The 18403-nt window shown below is 42.7% G+C and overlaps 1 protein-coding gene across 1 annotated transcript in view; it reads right to left on the bottom strand.

Moving 5' to 3' along the window:
- Window positions 1-18403, bottom strand: part of Sulf1 (sulfatase 1) — a 173080-nt gene that overhangs the window by 154184 nt on the left and 493 nt on the right. The window lies entirely within an intron of this gene.

Raw genomic sequence — 18403 nt, forward strand, 5'->3', positions numbered from 1 at the left:
TTCATATCTCAAAAAAGTCCAAAATTAAATTATTAACTGTCCTTGATCAGTGCTACTGAGTATTGGTTACTGGTTGGTAGACAGTGTGACCCTGGTTTGTAAAAGCTTTTAAGTGTAAGTTAACTTTCCATTTTATACAAATAGATTACAGAAAGTGTAGAGCAATAGATCCAGATCTCAGGTCTTCCTTCTGTTGCTCGCCAGCTCTGCTGTGTGTGCAATGGCTTGACTTTCTGTGTTTGCACTTCTTTATTAAAACCTGAAGAGCTAAAAAAAGGAGCTGCGAATTTAATGGAAAATTATAAGACAAGTAGAAATCAGTTTAATCAGACTAATCTGTATGTAGTTGATAAACTGCCCTAATTGTCTTGCTTTATTAAAAACCATCCTCATGTACATGTATCCCTCAACTAATGCTGGGGTTACAGCCCCATCAGGATGTTAAAAACTAAAAATACCATCAATTGAAGATGTATCTAATCCATGTATCCTATCAAGCATCATTGCCTAGACACGTCTAACTTACATAAGTCTACAGTTAGGAAAAATGCCTAAGCAAAGTCAATTTTACAATAAATAGCTATCTTAGGTAAGTCATTGAATACTATACTGAAAATTGAAAGTCAAACAGTTCTATGGCTATTCCTTCAGAGCATTGTGAGGTCAATCAATAAGCTGAACTACTTTATCGGGGCAGGACTCTGTGTGTGTGTGTCTCCAACCCATGTATGTGTGTTTGTGTTTGTGTGTGTGTGTGTGTGTATTGAAAGGGATAGAAAAATAAGGAAAAGAGGAACTATGGTCTCTCTCTTAAAAATATTGACAATAATATTCACAGATTATGGTTTTGTTGGCTAGACATTAATATGTTGGTGTATATTATCTACAAATGTGACAGTTTCCTATCCTTAAAAATGGGCACAGGTATTTAATTATATTACATTCCCTATAAGCTTGTCAAAACCAAATACAATATTTAAAAGTGCTTTACAAAGTCTTAGGTGTCTGCTGTTATTTGGCATTTTAATGTGTATATTTGTGGTCAGAGAGATGAGTCAGTGAATTGAAGCTCTGGTCAGCAAGCCTGACAATTTGAGTTTAGTTCCCAGAAGCTACATGGTGGCAGGAGAAAACCAACTCCCAAAAGTTGTCTTCTGACCTGCACATGTGTGCTGGTGGCATGCCTCCTTCTAAATAAATGCATAAATGGAATTGTAAAAAACTAAAAGTGTACATTTCATAAACTATGGAGAAAAATCAAATTATGCTCAGAGGGCTCACAACTTACAGTAAAATCCAGACAAGATTCCCACTGTCTTACAACAAGCTGATGTCTGGGGCCAAATTTGTCTCTTTGGTGGGAGAACAAGAGAAAGATGTCTTCGTGACCATATTGGTCAACATGTTGAGTTGTCCTTCTACGAGGCCTTTTTAGGTTCAGTCTTTCACTTGGGCAGTTAGCCATTTCATGTGTGTTTGGGGTGGTGGTAGCTGAACATAGTTGAGAAAAGACAGTAGGAATACAGAACTGAGTTGGCAGGGCAAGAGAGCTCCAAGGAGCGCAGCAACGGCACAGTGTGGCTTCTAACGCTAGCCATGCCCAGAGACGCCAGCAGCGTCCTTCACTCTGGATAACTGACCTATGACTAGGAAGCAATGGAGAGTGATGGAGGGGTGGAGAAGCACATGTAGAGAAGATGGGGCTGATGTAGAGATGGTGTGAGCCTAGCTCTCATGTAGACGAAAGGTGGGCCTGCTGAGACTCATCTTCCAGCACTCACTGTAGGCACTTCCTGTCTACAAGAATGGGTTATCATTCTGCTAGATTGCCTCCATATTCCCAACACAATTCACCCATCAGAAGCTGGAATCTAGGTCAGCCCACACTTGGGCTTATTGTATAATTCTAGCCAGACTTGCCATCACATTTTCCAGTGAATTAAAACATGACCAATAGCCCAAATAAATACACCAACAAAGGCACTCTTTTTCCTATGACGTATTTCCTTCACTGCTCTGAAAATCATCACGGTTTCATTTAGATACATACAACAACAAGGAGGAAATATGGAACATTAAAAAAAGACAACTTTCAAAAAATTAAAAAAAAAAAAAACCTTGCTCCTTGTCAAGAAATCTTTTTATTTCAGATTAGTAAGTTGTTTTCTTATGGTACAAAATGAAAAATGTAAGGTAAAGAGTATGGCATACGTTTGAAAACCAATAGTGATTAATTTTGTTTTCTTTGCAAGCAGATCAGTTTTAAACATAATCTCTATGGATGCATAATTGTATCTATACTCCTGCAGTTTATTACAGCACAAAGAATTTAGCTCTCCTGTTTCTTTTGGTAAATATCCATTACCTAAGGAAATTTCTCAAATGTTCTTTTCCTAATGATGTTTTATTACTGAATGAATAGTTCACCTGCTTGCACTCAGTAAGTTTGTCTTCTAATGACAAATTTTAAAGACAAGAGCAGGGAAGTTGGAGTCAGAAGTCATGAGTTCTATGGGTAGAGATAGAACTCAGTTACTTTTTTATTGTAGGTCCTTGTGATGAGTCCCCACAACTCCCACCAAAAGTCTTGAGTTCTCACACTAATGGCCCCTCTACTCAGCTGGTTCTCAGAGTCAGGGAAATGGTGTTTTCTGAACTTTGCCTTTCTGGGTCCAGCAGTGGCATATCTTCTTTGCTTCCCCAAAGACAGTTAGGTTTCCATGACTTAGCTCAATGAGGACATTTAGAAGGACTGATGAGCAGCATGTGTGGATATAAATATATAAAAGAATGCTGTTACAAAGAGTATGGTGAAATTCTCCTGTCATCTGAGTACTTGGGAAGTGGGCAGGGACAGGAGGCAGGAGGCAGGAGGGTTCTGGTAAGTTTGAGTCCAACCTAGTTTACATAGCCAGACTGTTTCCCAAACAACCCCACAAAAAACAAAAACCAAGACACACACATGCACTCATGCACGCACGCACGCACACATGCACACAGACACACAAAACAAATCAATAGAAAAGCAAAGCTCTTTAGCATAAAGGTGCACACATTCTCCATAGCAACATGGTTGGTTATTTGCTTTGGAGTGGATTTTTTACCAGAATATACCTAAAAAAGAGATTCCACCCCTGTAATTCTTTGCAGCGATCAGTTTCTCCCCTGGGAACTTAGCAAGAGAATCCATGGTGGAGGAAGAAATGAAGTTCATGCCCTGGTGTCTTAACATGAAACTCACACCAGCCCCAGTAGTAATCTAGAGATTTGGATTTTTTTTTTTATTTTTAGTTTTGTTTATTTTGTTCTATGTATATGAGTGTAAATACATGTGTGCCCTGCAATACCCATGCAGGCCAGGAGAGGGCGTCTTTCCCCTTGGGAAAGGCCTTGTGACTGGTTGTGAGCTGGTGCTGGCTCCTCTCCAATAGCTAGTGCTCGGAGCCACCACTCCAGTCTTAACCTGAACTTTTAAATGAGACCTGGGTTGTGTAATTCTCTTTGACAGAAACTCTCTCTGTGAGCTAGGGGTACAAGTCACTGGTAGAATGCTTACCTAGCATGGAAGGCTCAGAGTTTGATCCCATCATAAGAAAAAAGGAAGGATGGAGCACACCTTTACTCCCAGCACTCAGGAGGCTGAGGCAGGTGGATCTCTGAGTTCCAGGCCAGCCTGGTCTACAGAGCTAGTTCCAGGATAGCCAGGGCTACACAGAGAAATCCTGTCTTGAAAAATAAAACAAGCCAGTCAACAAACAAAAAACAAAACCGACAAACAAACAAAAAAAGAGAAAAAGGGAAAGAATATTTTTTTGATTTCTGGCAGGTCTCTCTACAAATTCACCTTATCTTTCTTCAGATATGGAAGTTCCTTAGATGGTCTCCAGTATAAACATACTTCCAATACCATATATTTTTGTAATTTCCTAGAACCCCTAATTCTAAAGTATTTGAGATACACCGGCATATAAGATTCACTATCTTTGATACATTATATCAATCAAATCTTCTCATGTGGATTGCTAATTCTCTTACAAGGATTTCCATTCCTCGGCAAATAAATTTTATGATCCAACCCCATTGTCACAGAGAGACACAGAGAGACTGATTTTCCTCGGGGTCTATGGCTATTTCCACTCATGATGAGCAGCACATAGAAGATGGGTCTCCCTATCTAGTACCTTCCCTCACAGTCTGGTCTGGATCTAATTTTGCAGGTCCTCAAAACTGTGATTGTGGCAATCTCCTCAGTTCAGCTCTCAAGAGAAATTAATTGATAACATAGAGTTCCGAGTGGCTGGCGTGTGAATGACACCCAGCTATACAATTTCACATCTAATCAGGAAAGATGGGGCCAGGGTCGGCCTATTGTCTCTCTGAGTCTGTTTCTGGCTGGAAGCCAGCTGGCTCCAAGGCAGCCCTGGAGAGCGATGTGGGCAGAAGATGGAAAGATATTCGAGCCAGACAATCAGTGGCTGTGATGGTGTCTTCCACATTGTCAGAAGATGCCTGGGGTAGCAGTCGATTTGCAGCTGATTAGTGTCCTGAAATTCTCAATGACTGAAGTATAATTTCTAGCCCAGGCATCTTTGACCACCCTAACTGTGGCTGTAATGAGGGTCTGTAGCATGTAAGGATATGTGATATCCAATGATTGACAGACACAGGACTAAAACCTCAATTTCTGCCTTAGTGAGGCTAATAATCCTAGGATAAGGAAGCAAAATCTATGAGGAATGGCACTAAATGCAAATTTTATATAACCAAGGGCTAAAATGAGGAGAAAGTTTTAAGTGGAAGGAGATCAGACAGAAAAGGAAACTACTGATGTCTGGAGGAGTTGGAGAAAGAAAGTTTCATTGAGGTAATGGGGCTGCATCTTTCACTTTAAACTAAGTTGGTGAGCTTTGGCGTTCAGAACCATTTTGGAAGGCAAGCCCAGCCGAGAACGCAGTAGGAGCAACTGGTGTACAACAGAAGTAAGGTGTAAATTCAGGATGCCTGAGACCAGTTTAGTCAAGAGCAGAAAAGCACATGGAGGTGGGGAGAGGTAGGGTGATGTGGAAAGTGTGTGGAGGGAAGGGACGGGAAGGTGATGTGGAAAGTGTGTGGACATCCATAAGCGGAAGCTGTAAAAACTGCTAAGAAGCTGCTTTATAGTAGATGAAGGACAAGAAAAACTGGTTCCATTCACCAGAGGTCTGTAAGATCAGTGGAGATGGAGAGATGGCAGAACTTAATTTAAAAACATAAATGCTGTTGGCTATTTCAGCCCTACCACCACTGCTTTAGTTTTAAGGACATCTTTGTTTGCACCATATAGTCTTATCTGGCCTTGAACTTGTAATGTAGACCAGGCAGGCCTTGAACTTTCAAAGTAGTCTTGCAGCCTTTGCCTCCCAAATGTGAGACTGCAGACATAGGCCACTATACCTGCTCAAAAGAGGAGAGTGATGTGATCTAGATGAAGGGAATGGTAAAACAAAGGCAAAGGAACAACATCATGTTCCTGAAAAATAGTCAGTTTGCTGCTAACCATGCTGTTGGCAGCAGCCAGAGCTCAGACCTGTGCTCTCCGCGTTTCTGCTCTTTCCCCTTAGGCTGCCTGCTGTGTTGTCCTTGCAGTAACTACACCCGTTGTTCAGTACACTGTCTTCATTTCCACTGGATTCTTGAACATTCATCAAGGACACAGCAATGTGCATTTTAGTTCATTATCTGCTCTGTGTGAAGTATAATTCACATGAAACCAAAGAGGTGGCCGAGGGTCCAGAAATGCCTACAGTTCTATGCTTCTGCACCTGATTTAGTTGTAGGCTGAACTGGACTGGTAGATTAATAGATATTCTTGGAGCAAAATGGCTAATCAGAGTAACAGTTGCTAAACATGAATGTTTTCTTGTTCTCTCTCTCTCTCTCTCTCTCTCTCTCTCTCTCTCTCTCTCTCTCTCTGTTGTGTTTATTGCAAACACATGTGAAAGCCACAAGACAATCTTGGGTGTCATTCCTCAGATACCATCCAACTTATTTTTTGATACAGGGTCTCCCATTGACTGGGAGCTCACCAAATAGGCCAGGCTAGTTGGCCCAGCCAATGAGCCCTAAGGATATAACCGTTTCCACTTCTCTGGTTTACAAAGACATGCTGCCACCCCATGGGCCTTTTTTTTTTTTTTTCCTTTTTGGTGACTTCTGGGGGTTGAGCTTTATATTTGGCATAGCAAACACTTATAGCTGAGCTATCTCCCCAGGCTAACATGAAAGCTTTCATGCTTCTGTTTTTTTTTTTTTGTTTGTTTGTTTTCTGTCCTTATGTGTCAGCAAGTCCATGACAGAATTTGTTTTGACTGCATGGGTATTATTTTTCCTTTCTTTGTTAGTTATTTTTCTTTTATTAAGAACTTCTCCAATTCAAGAAACCTCTGTAACCCTAATAGACAGATCAAGATGCTCAACCTGTACAACTCAGAATTGGAATCTGAAATTCAGAGCCATGGATGAGCTTGTGTACACCTGTAATCCTAGCACTTCCGGGATTAAGGCAAGAGGATCTAAAGTTCAAGATCATCCTTGGCAGTCCTGTGAGGTCGAGGTCACCCTGAGTAACATAAGACTCTGTTTCCATACAAATTCCTAAATAGGCAGATCCTATTCCTTGACCTCATCATGCAGCCTCCCTTCAAGCCCTTCTGCCTATTGAGCTAAGTGGGTGCTGGAGGAATCGTGAGGGTGAGCAGGCAAGCCCTGTGCACTTGCTGCATGTGATGGTTATCGAGCTGACTTTGGCGTTTATGGATTAGGTCTTCCGCCCTTGAGCTGGATGTCTCATCAGTTTGGTTGCCAGCCATTAATGGCTTTCAACTATAAACTGGCTCATGTCAATTATGCCCCCATGCCTGACAACTCTGAGTGAGAAATAGATTACAGGTGCTGAGACTCTGGCTGGCTTCTCTCCCGGGAGAACCAAAGTAGTTGGTTCAGTGCACTCAGTCGAGTAACAAAACCCAGGCCAAAATCTTCATTAAAAACTTGACTGCAACCCAAGTCCCTTTTGAGGAACCAAAATGCTGTCAAGTCTCCATAGACGCTGCTATTTCCACACATTTTCATGAACAGGAAAATGCACTTCAAGGGCTGGAGAGATGGCTCAGCAGTTAAGAGCACATACTGCTTTTGCAGATGACCTGAGTTCAATTCATAGCACAGCATATGGTCATAATCACCTTTAAATGGTTCACAGTCACTCACCTCTAACTCTTTCTCCAGGGACTCTGGTGCCCTCTTCTGGCCTCCATGGGTACATACAAACATGTGTGTGCTTGTACAAGTATACACACATACACATATACACATAATTAAAAATGAAGTAATTTTTTAAAGAAATATATTTCAATTGCAAATCATGCTGGTTCAAGTTCTACGTTCCTTTGGTCACAGTGCCCCAGGATACAATGCAAGATTATGAAATGAATAACATAATTGTTCTCTTTAAAGAAAACCATAGCTAAGCCTGGGGTCCCTCTTCTTCATTAGGTTGGTGCCTGACAAGAAATGGGTCTTCTGTTTTAAAGAGGCAATTACAGGGTTAAACAAAATGAATGAAAAGAGGAAGCAAGAATTCTTAGGAGGTAGAGATGGGAGACTAAGGAATTCAAGGCCAGTCTTGGCTATACAGCAACTTCTAGCTCAGCTGTAGTTGGAGAGCTTCTCTCCAGGTGCCACCAAGCCCCTGCGGTCCCACAACCCACGCAGAAAATAATCACTCAGATGCTTATATTACTTATAAACTGTATGGCCATGGCAGGCTTCTTGTTATCTACTTCTTCTATCTTAAATTAACCCATTTTTTTATTAATCTATACTTTGCCATGTGGCTCGTGGCTTACCAGTACCTTACATCTTTCTTGTCATGGCGGCAGCTGGTGGTGTCTCTCCCCCAGCCTTGCCTTCCCAGAATTCTCCTCCTCCTTGTTCCGCCTACCCTATCCTTCCTGCCTGGCAACTGGCCAATCAGTACTTTACTTATCTTACCTAATCAGAGCAACATATTTGACATACAGAACAGCCCACAGCACCCAGCTTAAAACTCGGAACTATGCTAATCACCTTGATTTTACCCGTGTCAAATGTCCCACTCGACTCCACAAATTTGTACAATTACAATGCACCAATTAACACTTTTTAAAGAATTATTTGTTTTGTTTGGAAGAAAGGAGGCTGTGAGTCAGTATATCATTTGTAAACTGTCTTTTACACATTCTGTGAGAGGCTATTAGTCAAGCTCTTCCATGGGAAAACCTGAAGGTTTACGAGCAGAGACAACTTCAATATTTCATCTTTTTGCCTCTGGACTCTCTTTAAATTGTATATCCTCTTCCACTAGCATTATCTTAGTTGAAAGAAGAGAATTATAAGTGTTTTGCACAAGGAGTTTGGTGTTCTGACTTGAAAATTCATTATTTTCCCAAACTTCAGAATACCAAAATTTTACTTGGCCAATCAATAATCACCTTCTCTTCCTCCCATCACTCACCACCCTCCCTTCTTTTTCCCTCTTCCCCCACCCTGCCACTCTCCCCTCTTCTTCCCTCCTGCCCCTGCCATCACTCTCCCCTCTTTTTCCTCCTTGCCCCTCTTCTTTGTAATCTGAGAGAAGATTCTTTTTAATCTAAGGAGAAATGTCTTAGTTCTGTAAACATAGGTTGTGTTCCTTTCTCATGTCAATCAACCATTAGAATTGAAGTTTATCTGTTTGAACTCTATTATTAAGCATTTACATTCACATATTTTAAATAATTATTTATTTTTGTGTATATGAATGCTTTGTCTCCACAAATGCAAATGTACCACATGCACCCAGTGCCCAAGGAAGCCAGATGAGGGTATTGGATGCCCTGGAACCTGGAGTTGCAGACAGTTGTAAACTGCCATGTTGGTGCTGGGAACTGAATCTGGGTCCTTCACAAGAGATGCAAGTTTGGTGTGTGTGTGTGTGTGTGTGTGTGTGTGTGTGTGTGTGTGTGCACTCACAGGCACACACACACAATTACTAAGCCATCTCTCAGGTCCTGTGTTCATAGATTTTACCCATATCTGCATTATAAAGTTATTCCAGAAACAAACTTCTACTACAGAACAAGCTCTGTCCCTGGAAATCGGAGGTGCTACACAATGGCACTCCACTTCAGCATGGCTGTTTTCTGAAGTGGAGCCACCACCCCTGGGGCTTCGTAACTCAGTGTCAACTTTGTCCTTTGGTTGTTGTTTTATTAATTTTTATTATATTTTGAGATAAATTTTGCTGAGATGCCCAAGCTGACCATGAACTTGCTACCCTCTTACATGCGGCTCCTGCGTATGTGCCGGGATTCTAAGAACAGGCCACCAAGCCAGATGCTACTGTTAGTTCTTTAATAATGACTCTTCACACATTCTTCCTCACTGCCATTGTGTCATCAATAGTAATGAAACTCTTCAAGATGGTATTTAGATTGGAAAGCTTCATGATTGTCAATTGCTCTCTCTCTTTCCTTTTATATTTTTAATTATTTTACGTTATGGGAGTTTTATTTGCATGTATGTCTGCACGTCTGTGTACCACGTTTATGCCTGGTACCTGCAGAGGACAGAAGAGTCATGGATCTGCTAGATCTGGAGTTACAGATGATTATGAACCACCATATGAGTGTCGGGTATCCAACCCCAGACCCCAGAAGAGCAGCAAGTGCTCTTAACTGCTAGGCCATTTCCTCCTCCTTCTTTTAAAACCCATTTTATTATGAGTGTGTGTGTTTTGTGCTTACATGTGCACACATATGTCACAGCGTTCCAAGCTTCCTGAGTAGTTCTCTCCTTCCACCTTGTGGGATCCAGTGACGGAACTCAGACTGCCAGGCACATGAGGCAAATGCCAGTGCCTGCTGGGCCATCTCACCTGACCCCTCTCTCCTGTTTAAGGTTTTGGCTTATCTGACACCACCAACTTCCCTCACTGAGGTATCCAGACAGTCTGGAATCTGGCTTGGCTTAAACAGGACCCGGCACACAATGTACAAGCACAGAGCAGCCCTCCTCTTCTCTTTTCACTCTTCCTTTCTCTGCCCCTGCCTTTCCTTTCTTTTCTCTTCTCTCTGACAAGCAGATTTCCTTCCAATACAAACAAATGTGCACACACAAGTACTGAAAAATCAAACGTTGGCCAAGCAATTCTCTCCCATTCCTCAGGGAGCGGGGGTGGGGGGGTGGAGAGGTGGAGGTGGGGGTGGAGGGGTGGGGGTGGTTGCAGACCCTTGTGCACCTATAGTGTACCACCAAGTGTGATGATCATTTCATGTTGTCAAGACAAGGAAACTGAGTAAAAGAGAAGGTAAGAAAATTGTTCCCAAACACAGCAGCTCAGATGTCCTGCGGTTGAATCACATGCTGACCCATCTGCATAGGGACCTTGACAGGGACCTTGAACCATTTTCAGCCAACCTCAGGTTCTAACTCTTTCAACAGGGGCTTTGTTGGCATCCCTTTTATTTAATTAGCAGTAATAACCGACATTTTAATCACAAAATTCTCTACCCTACTATGGAGTGTGTGTGTGTGTGTGTGTGTGTGTGTGTGTGTGTTTGTGTGTATGCTTCCCCACACAGCTAACCTAGATATCCCTTCAGAGAAAGCAGGGTGCCCTATGACATCCTTTGCTTCTCTCCATACACGGGATACAGATGTGCACACAGGAGGTTCTCGGCCAAGGTGATGCTTTCTTACCCATATTCTTTTTGGGCTCTGGTTCTATTTAGGATTTTCAGCATGGCTCTTTCTTAGAACGTGGACAACACTGCTAGGAAGTGGATTCTGCTCTGTTCCATGTTGCGCTCACTCCCAAATCCTTTCATTAAATGCAGAGATCCAGAGAAAAGAATCGGTATTTCTTGGGAAGTCTGAAGTGTGCCAAATAGAACATATTACATATCCTAGGATTTTACTCTCTGTCATGTTCAAAACACCTTCTTTGCTTTTATCAGCATCAAGTTCTCAGGAGGGAAATGCAGAACAGGATTTGTGGGGGCCTCTCCTTCTGGGGTGTGCTTCCTGTAAGATGAAAGCTAAAAGCTGAACTTTCCCAAATCCCCGGGTGCTGCCAAGCCCATCTGTCCACCAGGACGTTCTTTCTCCTTACTAGATGATTGCTTCTTGGCAGGTGAAGGCTAAGGAGAAGGCTCTGTGTGGGCAGGAAGTCTATTTGGGGAGCTTGTTATGTTCTGGACAGGTGAATGGGTGCTAAGCCGTATTTGTAATATGAGTGTGGAAGATCTGTGGACTCACACTTGTAAAGTATCATCAGTAAGTGCACACTCCCAACACTACTAATCATCCCCTTGCCCCATGTGATTCTGCTGTAGCGCGTTCCTTAGGGCAGTGCTTGAAATCAGCATAGCAAACTATGTTGCTTGAGCCAGAACATTCGTTCTACCACAGGAGTGGAGCTCCGATGAGCTCTCATTTGGACTCTGCTTTGCTTTGGAGGGGTCTGCTATCATTGTCCAGAAAACAGGGTAGACCCCTGGACTGGATGGTACCGGAACTGCTTTCATCAAGGGAATTAAGGGTTTCCCCAAATTCTTGAAACTTTCTGTACTCTCTGAAGTGGAAACACTGTATGGAGGAAGAGTAATAAAAAACCACCAGTTTGGCTAATTGCAACCAGAGAACCAGTGTCTCACAATTGCAATTTGTAAATCAGGTGAAGATTGGGACCAGGGCAACCTGAAAGTGGGTTAAATCTGAAAACAGGAGCAATAAAGCAAAAGCAAAAACATGTGAGAGCAGAGAGAACTCCCCAGGCCGATGTCTCTTTTATTTATTTGTGATTCATTGTCCTGTCAGTAGACATTGCAGGATGAACCGCCATGCCTAGCTACAGCCAATTTTTTAGAAACAGAAATTTCAAACTATATACTTGTAAAAAGATGCATATTCTTTTTAATTATGTGGGTATGAGTATGTCTTAGGCCATACATGTGGTGCCCATAGAGACCAGAAGGGGGCATTAGCTTCCCGGGAACTGGAATTATAGACACCTGTGAGCTGTCCTCGGGGTGCTAGGAACTGGACCCAGGCTTTCTGGAAGAGCAGGAAAAGCCCTTAACCACTGGGTCATCTCCACAGTTCTCAAATTATCCTAAATAATGTGCTTAAATGTTGAGTCTCCATCTTACAGCACATACTCAGGCTTAACTCAGCTTTCCAGGCATGTGTGGCAAGTGCTCTTATTCACCGAGCTTCCCCAGAACTTTCTTTATTTAAATCAGAGCCACTTTGCTCTTGGCATTTCCTAGATTCTTACTGATTCTAACTCATAACCTAATGTTGGAATTTGTACAACATGAATTTCCAGATTGACGATAAAGGCATCTTACCCCAAATCACAAAATGTCTGAACAAACCTCAGCCACTGCAGTTAAACAGATATATGTGTCTTTGTCCTTTAGATTCACAATTTAGAAATATAGAAATTGTTTCTTACATTTGTACCTGTATTGTATAAAAAAAAAAATAGAGCACAAGAAAGGTATTAAGGCGGGTGTAACAGTGTAAGTCTGTACGTACATGTAATCCCAGAACTTGGGAGGCTGAGATGGAAAGATCGTGGGTTTGAGAACAGCCTGGGCTACACAGTAAGATCTCGTCAAGACCAAACTAAACCAGGCAAGGTTTTCATACTGAAAACAGAGCACTGCCTTTTATAAATTAGTAAAATGCCAGTACATTATTAATCGGGAACACAGGAGCCACATATTTTAGGCAAAGTAGAATAGCTTGTCTGCTACAGCTGAAGATAGAGTCCAGCCGGTAAGTGTCAATTCTGTTTCCAAGTTCTACAGACAAGTGTGCAGGGGAAGGTGAGGAACAGAGGCACAGCCTCTTGGATTCTGTGAGTGTAGGGTGAGGGTGATGTTTCTAGTTTCTTCCCATTTCCAGGCCCACTGTAGTGGCAGCCCAGGTGACAGGAGTGAAAAGAAGGCCCTTTGTCCTGAAAACCAGTTAAATGACCAGTGTCGACAAGTGCATTTTACTATGCAGAAGACAAAGCTTATGTGAGAGAATTTCTTGGTCAATTGCACTTCCGGGGAAAAAGGTACCAATTGAAGAGTACACATTTCCTGGTAGGTACAACTTTGGGAAGTAGGCTGACCACATTTGGCTTTGTGTTAAATTTACTTTGGAGGTGACAATCTCTTGCTTTGCCTACATGCTGTCTTTCTTAACTAATTCTTTCTGGAAGCCTGACCTAAAGTGTTTGTTTGTTCTGGTTTGGTGTGTGTGTGTGTGTGTGTGTGTGTGTGTGTGTGTGTGTGTGTGTGTATGTGTGTGTGGTCTGCAAGCATGTTTGTGAATCATTTGCTCGTCTGATGCCTGAGGAAGCCAGAATAGAGCATTGGATTCCCTGAAACCGGAGTTATAGATGGTGTGAGCCACCATGTAGATATTGGAAATTGAACCCAGAGCCTCTAAAAGAGTAGCCGGCTATCTCTTAAGCCCTGTTTTTTTCTCTCTAGATTGTGTGCCAGAAGTAAGAGGAAGGATCTTGGAGGATGGTCCACTGTGGCTAGCCTTGCTCTTTATTTTCCTTAGTGCTGAACTTGGGACCTTGCTGCTCAAACAGCATACGCTGGCTCTCAGTGTGAACCTTACCATCAACACAGTTGCTTCAAATCCCTCACTGCCAAAATGACTTGCTTCCTTCTTTCCAGCCCCCCTTCTTTACTTTCCCGTGTTGGGAAATGCTAAATGAGTAGACCAAATGACTAGATAGAAGGAATGATTGGCATGACAAAGATGAGCTCATCCCTACACTGTCGACCTAGATCCACAAGTGCACCTGCCAACTTCCCATGGTTACTAATTTCATTAGACATGCAGTGATATACATACATGGAATATTTCATTCACAGCACTCTAAGGTGAGTATCCCAATACCCATCTTACTGACACTCAACTCACCGTTGCTCATTCCTCTGTTCAAGGCCACATGGATAAGTAATGTCTTCTCCGGATTAGAACACAATCGGGCTATCCAGATCTACAGCCATCACTGGCATTTGAAGTGATGGAGGGGCAACTCGTAGGTGAAGTCCTATCAGAGTCATCAAGGAATGTTAAAGTAGATGGGAATTTTTCATCTACCACTCACTCTTGATTTGGGATAATAGTTTCACACTTTGACAAAAAGTGGGGCTTCCCCTCAGGGTTTGTAAAATAAAACCAACTGAACCCCGTCATTGTTCCTCTTTGGTTATGGATGGATGAGGAGGAAGCACAAAGAGCTGATAAATTAGGGTGATAGTGGCACAACCCTCAATCCCAGCACTTGGGAGGCAGAGGCAAGCAAATTTCTCTGAGTTCAAGGCCAGCCTGGTCTACACAGCAAGTTCCAGGACATCCAGGGCTACATAGAGACCCCCTAATATGAAAAACAAAATAAAACAAAACAAAACAAAGAAAAAAAAAGAGTTGATTAAAGGCTCTGAAAAGGATTGCTAAAACATGCCTTCAGTGTTTGAGTATCTCTGTGAGTTTGTGAACACACATTTCTTTGCGTCCTCTGTGGAGATGATGTAAAACAGACTAGTCTCTGTCACCTTACCTGTGTCATCAACAGGTTAAAATAAGGAAATCACAAAGCAGGGTATAAAATAGAGCCATTATGCTAGGCACAATAATAAGTAGCTAGCCGAGGAGCAGCATCTAGAGAAGGCTGCCATCAGTGTGAGAGGCTGGGGAGCCTGTGGGAAGGAAAATTTAGAGATCAAGCTAAAACTCTGAAGGATGAGTAACAGATGAAGATGAGTGAAGTGATCCTTTTCACACACAGGCTTATGAATGGAGAAACAGAAAGAACCCTGTGGGCTTGGGATATAGCTCAGGGGAGAACACTTGCTTAGGACATAGAGGTCCCCAAATGAACAGCATACATGCTATGAGCTTACTTCCCATTCAACAAGCTAGAAAAATGAGTCATGAGAGACTTAAAAGGTGGGGATCCTGACCTGGCCACTTAGTTGAAGGCAAGACACAGCTTTTGATCTTGTAGGAGAGAGGAGGGAAATATGGCTGGAAAAACTAAGGCTAAATGCCAGTGGGCAGCCTGTGAGGGTGCAGGTCAGTGAAATACATACATGTGGCTTTATGTGCAGGAGACCTTCGCTTCAGTCTCCAGTACAGTCACAAAAGGAGGGACATGGAGACAAAGAGGGCCAGTCAGGAGACTGTTGCAACAGCCCATGTGGAGGAGAAGCACTGCTCTGGAGCAGTAGCTGCAGGCCAGATGTGGAAGACTTTTTCAAGGAAGGACTCATAGGATTTGATGACAGATTGGCTATAGGGAGAGGGAAATATTGGGGTGGAGGGAAAAGACTGAGGGGAAGTCCACAGGCTTTTCCCCTTCCTCCCCAGCCTAGTGAGACTGAACTGAAAATATTTTTAAACAGGAAACATATTTTCAGGGATTTCTTTTTGTCTTGTAAAATACCTTCTTTCATTTTTTTTTTTTTTTGGCATGGACCTAGCAGAAAGGTGAGTTCATCACATGGCCACATACTTAATTTTACACATAAGCCTCTTTGTCCCAATGCCAAGAATGATAAAAATATGAATATTTAGAGCAGCTTATAAAACTGAAATCCCCTTAAATTCTCTCTGTGCTTTCACAGTTTTGCATGCAGAAAAAAGAGCCAGATGTTCTGACTGGACCCATAAGGTGGCCTGATTCGCATGGCGAAGAAGGTTGGGGAGATCTAATATGATAGATACACAGCTCTGTCTGAGAAACACTGCTTTGTGGACCGAGAGTGCAGGGAGGTTTCGAATCCCAAACATTATCCTATGCAAAGGAGTTAGGGAAGGAAAAGTGTCACACTTGCCACTTGGCTGCACTATGACAATGGAAATGGCTACAACAATCTGTCTGATGGCCCATCAAGTTCCCCCAAAGGAAACAGATTACAGATAACCCCTTTAGTATCTTGATGAAGGCCTCTATTCAACCTGCCATGTTTGCTGTCAAGACCCTGATTAATGTTATATCAGTAACCCCTTCTGTCATAAATACAAATTTTGTAACTTTCATGAATCCAGCTTTCCTGCCACCTCTCGGAAACATCCTCTTAATTCAAATCTAGATAGAAGGACCCAGCTCCAGGACACACAGAACCCCACCTGTCTCAGGTCATTTTTTCACATCCCCCCCAGAGAGGGACCCCTGTGTGTTCAAACACTTTTACAGCTGTTAGAGCACTGGTGTGTTGGTAGCATAGTGCCGTCAGGAAGAACCTGAACGTCAAGCTGAGCTATGTCGAAGTTACCACAAATACGTCTCCCAGTGTTTGCCATCTGGAACGGATAGATCCAGATTTTGACAAGAAACTGGGAGTGCCCCGTGGGCACTGTCTTTTAAGTCAGTGCTTTCAGCTGCCCGGGTGATTTTACGTTACTGTGTTAGGAGGACAAAAACACAAGTTTGTGTCTACAAGGTGTGACTTTACCATGCCCTAACTCTCAGTGTCTTGCTGGCACCCCCATGCTCTGCTTGGGTGCTTCTTTGGAGACTTTGTGACCAGTCTCCACCACAGCACCAGGGACACAGGCTCCTGGGGCTCCTGGGGCTCCTGTGGGCTTCCATTCATAAGCAGACCCTTGTCCTTGCCTTTGGTAGAACACCACTGTGGGACATCTCCTTGGATGAAAGCCAGCCTATCAGCAGGACTTTCTGCTGTCCTGAAATAATGCTACAAATGTACCAGAATAGCCTGGTCAGTTAGCTCCTTACCTGCTCCATGCTATAAGGGGCTCCAATCCTGATACGACGGGAGACATCGGTCTCCCTTTCTCTCTTCACTTTTTGAAACCTTAGTTCCACGGCAAAACCAACATTGAATGAATGGAATTCCAAGCGACTTCAGCTTATGAACTAAGTCCCATTTCACTTTGGTTATGTAATACTGGGACTCCGATAACCCTCAGAATCACTGGTGAGAGAATGTTGTTTTCACTGACAATGTTCAAACCTTGGCTACCAAGACATTCTGAAAAACACCTCAGCCCCATACTGGGATATCATTTTAGTCTTAACTTTTTTTTTTTTTAAAGATGATTTTTTTTTTCAAGTCTGCACTCTGGCTACAAAAATACAAAAATGCAACTTGAAACAGAATGTTAGAGACCTTAACGCAGCTGAACTATCAAATCAGGGTCCCATGCATTCAACCTGTTTTTCTGCCTACTACATAGCTCCTACTTTCGAACAGTCCAGATGCAGTGTTGTGTACCCAAATCTCTCACCTGCAAAGGGTAAGGACCAGGTTGGGTTTCTCTGCCTGTAGGCACAGGTTCTCCCATAGCACTGGTACATAATTTCCCAGAAAGCAAATCAGTCTTTCAGTACAGTGAAAGAAGTAACCCAGACTCACCCATCCTTTTTGAAAAGTAAAAATACCATTTGAATTCCTCAAATAATCAGGCACCAGTTTGAAACTTTTTTGAATGCCATAAGACGTAGTACTGAACGTCCCTTGTTATATTCCATTCAATTAAATCCTGGTGGGTGATTTTGGCAGAGCAGTTAGCCACACATCAGATGACAGCTCACTTACTGTTGCTGGGCACCGGGATGACCATTAATTTCCAATGACTAATTTGTAATTAAAACCTTTTTGTTTATTTGTTTATACCCAAGGCTGAACATCTATTTACATGTAATTAACACTGTGTAACGCCTATAAATGTAGTGACTTTAATGATCCATCCCAGATACGCTACTTCAGCTTTTCCTGACTTGTAAAACTCACACACAGATCTGCAAGTGAATTACCTCCATCTGCTCCCCCTGCAGCTGCAACTGGGCTATGTTAAAGAGCGATTTCCTTCTACCTCCTCTGTTTGCTTTCCTTCCAGCTCTAAGCATTTTTGTTTCAGAGCCGACCTAAAGGCTGCACCGAGGGTAGCCAGTTCTTTTCTCCCCAAGGAGTTCCCAGACTTAAGTCAGTTTCCAAAAATGATTAAAGACCACTCTTGCTCTATCACAAATCGACCCGATCTACCTTGCACAAATCGGTTAACAAAGCGTTTCCGACTCTGCCAGCAAGCCAGCCAGCAAGCCTTAAAAAGAACCTTTACGTATCGAGGAGAACGCAACAGCTTCAAAGTGAACTCTTAATGGTGAAAACTAAAACAAATGCTTTCTTGGCCTCGTCCATCCTCGGCGAGCAATATGCACCTACTGTTCCGCGTCTATACCGGGGATCTCAGGGGCACCCGGGCTCCCAAAGGCAGTTTCTTCGCTACACCTTCAAATGCCACGCTCGAGAAGCGTTAGCGCTACAAAGACAGCCAAGCTGGAGCTATGTGCTCTGTT

Source organism: Onychomys torridus, chromosome 2 (genome assembly GCF_903995425.1).
Source record: "Onychomys torridus chromosome 2, mOncTor1.1, whole genome shotgun sequence".
NCBI classification, from domain to species: Eukaryota; Metazoa; Chordata; class Mammalia; order Rodentia; family Cricetidae; genus Onychomys; species Onychomys torridus.